The sequence below is a fragment of the Macaca fascicularis genome, chromosome 1 (genome assembly GCF_037993035.2).
Source record: "Macaca fascicularis isolate 582-1 chromosome 1, T2T-MFA8v1.1".
Lineage (NCBI taxonomy): Eukaryota > Metazoa > Chordata > Mammalia > Primates > Cercopithecidae > Macaca > Macaca fascicularis.
This window is the reverse complement of record NC_088375.1, coordinates 10,430,579-10,436,408: the sequence shown is the minus strand read 5'-3', so window position 1 is coordinate 10,436,408 and position 5,830 is coordinate 10,430,579. Positions and strand designations below refer to the sequence as shown.

At 35.6% G+C, this 5,830-nt stretch overlaps 1 pseudogene; it reads right to left on the bottom strand.

Moving 5' to 3' along the window:
* Window positions 1-350: 350 nt before the first annotated feature.
* Window positions 351-1,557, bottom strand: LOC123573002 (immunoglobulin-binding protein 1 pseudogene; annotated as a pseudogene).
* Between the last annotated feature and the right edge of the window lie 4,273 nt (window positions 1,558-5,830).

The following is a 5,830-nucleotide window of genomic DNA, read 5'->3' as shown; positions in this document are numbered from 1 at the left end:
TCTACTTCAAGCATTGCTTAAATGAAATGAATTACATTTTATCACCAAGATACTGATTGATTTGAATCCAACATTTTAGATCTTGCTAGAATACTATTTTTAAAAAATCTTCTGGATAAATAAGTAAGCATAAGAAATGAAAAAGTCAGCAAACTGATGCAAGGAAGATAAACTTGTAGAATTTTCCAAGGGGATCAAATTAAGAAACATTGGTAATAATGCTTTCAAAAATTATCAGTAAACAGAGATTTATTATAAATTGGGTATGACTATCAAGGCTACTACCCCAAGCTACTTCCCATGAAGTTGATTAGAAATCATTGCAATTTGACCATTAGTTAATTTTTATTATTTATTTATTTATTTATTTATTTTATCACTTGACACTTTACTGAATGCAAAGCAAGATTTAGCATCTTTGCCTTTGATGTACAGAGCTGAAGCCGTAGCCCAGGGAGGAGAGGACTGCGTGTTTTTTCTTGGCGGGGGAGTTGTGCACCCTGTAGTCTGTTGTGTTGTGGGAAGATCAGCCCATGTTCTGTCGGTTGCCATAGCCCCTAGGGTGGGTGTCCTTCCAGTCATCCCACTCCCGGGCTCTGTGGAGTGTTTGTTCATCATTCTCTCCCTCCTTTACTTCTTGATCTTCCTGTTGCTGAGCTGCTTTTCTGAATTCCTCTGGTGTTGCCTTGGCTATTCCCTGATCCGGTAATGCTCCATATTTCCGATGTTGCTCATACCAGTCACTCACCGTCATAGTTGCCAGACTTGGATAACCAGCTCCAAATACTTTGGCTTGGGCCACCTTCCCCATGAGAATGAAGGGTTTCACTGGAGGCCTATCCTGGAGAGACGAGTTAGAAGCTGATGCCTCTCTTGAAGAGTCTCTTTCTCTCAGGATCTTTATTTCCTGGTCAATGCTCTCAATCTCTTTTAAGCTGGTATCAATCCACCTCTGAAGGTGAAGATGATAATATTCACGAACACGCTCATCATCTGCTTGACCGCTTTCCACAGCAGATTTCATTGCAGACAACCTATGCTCCAACTCCTTCTTCTGCTTGTATCTCTCTATTTTAGCCTGTCTTTGAGATGCCATAGCAACGAGGCTAGGATAAGCCATGGAAGAATTGGCAGTGTGATTTTCAGCTGAGTTGTTCTTGGTTTTGGGCAGCTCAAACTCTGCCACATGATAGCAATGGCACTGAGTTAAGTAGTTCATAAAGTGTTCTCGAGCCCGCTGCAAATGATCTAGACGCTTGCTGGGGTTGACTTGTTTCATGGTGAGGGCTCCTTGAAACGCTGGCACCAACAGGTACTTCAGGTCGGTGGAAGCAATCTCTTCCAAATCTGCATTTCGGCTGAACAAGTCGAGCTGCGATAACATTTCGGCAGCCTTCTCAAGGAGGTCCAGGCCCTTGAACACCTTCTCCTGGACTATCCGGGAACTGGCAGGTTCAGTCGCTACTTCTACTTCGTCCAGTAACTGTTTGCCCGTTTCGAACAGCTCGGGCAGCTGCGGCAGCAGTAACTCGTCCTCAGCAGCCATCTTGGGGAGAGCCATTAGTTAATTTTTAAAAGTTTATCATATCACATTGAGGGAAGTGGAAAGATACAAGGGCCATAAAAAAATGTACCATTGCAAGGCTCAAATGTTGGCATAGGTATGAGCTGTTACTTTTTAATAGTTTAATAATGAAAAAACAGAATAATAGTTAAAAACAAAATTTAAAACATATTTTCATATTGGCAAAATATAACCGACTTGTATGATGTCTGAATGAAGGCTAATTTTGTGTTTATATAATTATATCCAAACAATAAATCGCGTGATTGCTGAAAGATAACAATATTAAAGCAAGCGTGCAATGTTCTGCCCTCCCATTCGTATTCAAATAGCAATTGCAATGTGAAAAAGAAAAGTTTAGCTCTGTTCAGTTCTAACTCAAAGACTTTTAGGGATCTGAGATAGATGTCTCTTAATTTTGGGTCACCTAAATAATAACTCTAAGAAAGGGATTTAATTGCATGGAAATATATTTGGTAGATTATCCCAGAAAACACTTTCAGGCCTTGGGGAGTCGAGTCAGGAAAGAGAAAGAAGCCAGTAAAGGGTGTATTATTAAGACAGTCACAACCCTGGGCAACTGGAGCTCAATGAAGCTGGTCAGTTCTGGGAGACCGTGTGGAACACGCTTTGCAGCATCCCCAACCAAGGGATGGAAAGACTGGTACATTGATGCAGCAGATCCCTGTTTATCCACAGTTTAAGACCGCTTCTGGGATCACTAAATTGTTGGCGCTTTCAGGTTGCCCTGTGCAGATACCAAGTATCTCCACGCAGCCGGATAAAATTCTTGCAGCAGTGAATCACAAATGATTGTAATAAGCAGCCTTTCACGTAAAGGGACAGTGAAAGCCATAGCAGGACACTGATGGTGTCAGCTACAATTCTCCCCATACACCACCCAGTTCATTCAGGTCCCACGTTAGGGATATTCTGTCCTGTCACTGATTTTCCAAGGTGTGATGGGTAACAATTAAAAATAATGAATAGCAATAGTAAGATGAGTGGAAGAAGCTACTGTCCCACTATTAAAGGTGATCATAAGTAATTTTCGTTATTACCCTTTCTCTACAATGTATTCTACATCCCTCTTATCACTGGCATATACGCTAGTGTAAGTTACTTGTCTAATGGGGTAGCCTAGATCTTCTTCCCTGGTGGTTTACACCCTTGGTTATCCTACCTTATGGTACCTTGGTAGCTGCTATTTTCTGTTCAAGTTGTAGAAACACTCTTTTTTTGCACCCTATACTGATGGTATACTCTACCTTGATAGGGTTGTAACAACAACAATCCTATCAGGGTAGAGTATCCGATCAGTATAGAAACTGCTTTTTTGCCTATTGTCCTACAGCCCTGAGGAGCACAAAATAACCACATGAGAAGCACACTTGAGACATAACAGTCTCCTTAGCCTGTCCATTGGCAAAGGACCCATCTGGGAAATAGCAGAATCTAAAATTATAGATTTGTAAAGAACAAATTCCCCAAATGATTCACTGGGAGTGTTAATGAGAACAGCCCATTCTTACTTCCACCTCTTGGATTCAAGACACGAATTTTAGTTAATGGTCATTGATACGGTGTATAAACCACTTCTTGAAAAGCAGTATCCTAAATCCTCAGGATGTCATTCCGAAACTGGTATCTTAAATGAACATTCTAGTATTATATTATGTTGGCTGCCTGTTAGGTGAAACCAGAAAATTCTGTGTATATTCATTGAATATACATTGAATGGTGAGAAGTAGGACACTTGAGCAATTGCACTGACTGAGCCACTACAAGTAAAAAAGTAAATATTATATATACTAAGGATAGAAAAATTAATCCAAGAAAAGATGAATTGCTTCAATGTTTAAAATACAAATTTTCAGAATTATTCTATAATAAGTTTTTGCTCTGTCAACATTTCTGATGGGCAAAATCAATAGTCTGTTCTATATTTCTCTGACAGATATGCCTGTCTCCTTATTGATTATACTTACTCTTTTAAGCATTCGATGCCCTTGACTCTTTCTCCTTACATCTGTACTACAACTTTGGGACCTCAATTTGGTGTCACTCTTCTAGCTAACTGCACAAGAAGCTAGAGTATATGGGAAATCACAATATTTCCCAAGCAAATTATTGAATTTCAACGTAAGTTGGACCCTCAAAACCTCTTGAGATCCTTTTCATTTTCAAGTTCTGTTTTTCTTTATACAAACAAAATGTATAGTTCTTATTTCATAATAACCTTCCAAGGCTACTAAACTTGATCTTTTATATATTTAAAATATATAATTGGATGCTTCACACATGATTTTATTTTAAAAGTTGGTTTTACTAAAAATGTTGCTCTTTTCCTTTCTCCATCGTGGTGTGTTCTTGACTCTCTCTGCTTCTCCCCGTGTCTTCTCACAAGACTTTCAGGATTAAGCGATTCCTGGCCAAGAAACGAAAGCGAAATCATCCCATTCCCCAGTGGATTCGAATGAAAACTGGAAATAAAATCAGGTACAACTCCAAAAGGAGACATTGGAGAACCAAGCTGGGTCTATAAGGAATTGCACTTGAGATGACACACATGTTTATGCTGTCTGAAGGTCACGATCACGTTACCATATCAAGCTGAAAATGTCACCACTTTCTGGAGAGGTTGATGTGTTTTCCTCTCTGAATCTGTTATGAATACGTTGGTTGGCTGGGTTCATATATAATCATGAATATTCAAACAAAATTTATAAATTAGTCTTAATATAATCTAGTAACATATTAAAGACAGTATATTATTAACATGGAAGATTAATTCAAGAAATGCAAACAAATTAGAAGGTGGTGATATTTTAACCATAATAAAATCAGAAGGGAAATTGTAATTTCCAAATATAGAGTTTCAGCATATACTCCTGATAATATAAGGGGATTTTATTATGGTAACAGGAAAAGTGGATATATATCAAAAACAAAAAACCTTAGAATAATTATTTATGATAAAGTATTACAAATATACCTATAAAATAAAGAACGAAACAAATATGCTTATCACCATTATTAAATAACATTGCTTTATTAATTGTGGCTATTACTTTGAACATAATAACCAATACAGTCATTCAAAGTATAAATTAGCTTTACATAAATGGAAAGGAAAACACAAAGTTATCCTTTCTATGTTAAAATATATGACAGAAGACATAAATAATCCAGGAAAAAAAAGCAAATTCAATAAGGTATCTGGTTATAAAATTTTTAATGTACCATTAATGGTGATAAATAAATTTTAACCAAAGTGATCATTTTTAAACTATAGTGAAATAAATTATTCTGTTTATAAGCATCACAAAACAAAAGGCAACAACAGCAATAATTAAACAATTACTGTAAGAGGTAATAAAATCTTATTAAGAAGTAGAAGATCTAAATATTGTAAATATGTAATTTTGATCTTAATCTACAATTTTAATGTGATGAATTAATGAACCTTTCAGGAAAGGTTCACATAGAAATTACTGTTAATTTTGTTTTTATTAGAAGGTAGAAACTGGTAGAAAGTAGTGTTAGGGAGACTTTTTTTTTCCAGAATGCATTTCTAATTTAGTTTGGCATTTGCAAGTATAAGTTGAGTCTTAATTAATTTTATAATAATCAAACATACCAAATAACAAATATATAAGCTTCTCTATTAATTCGCAAAGTTAAATTTTACTGCAAAACTTAAATACATATTCCCTTTGGTTAATACACATATAAAAAATCTTTTGTAAAGGTAGTTTACCACCATGTTTACTTTGACCATGCCTTCAATAGTAAACATTGGAAATCACATAGCTATCTCTCAATATATAAATATTTTTTCAAAGTAAGATAAAATCAAAACTGACATTGTAAAATGTTTAAAGACATATTACATACTGAGAAGCTACATGACAATATCAGAATATAAACATCATATTTGCATTAAATATATATTTTGAAGTATATGCTTAAAACATTATTGGATGCATACATAAAACACTTAACATTGCAGTCTTCTGGATATTTGAAGAAATAAGTACATAGTTAACTGTGCTTATTTTCCCCTTTTCTCTTATTTATTATTTTATCAGAAGAAAACTTGAAACGTATGAGTAATAATGACAATAATAAACAAATGCCCCATTCTTATTTTGTTGCCAAATATAAGCTTTGATAAAATGATTTCAGTAGCTCAGTACTTTTTTCCCCAATAAAGGTGGTTTATGCTTCTATATGAGATATAAAAGGAAGACAATCATTCATTTT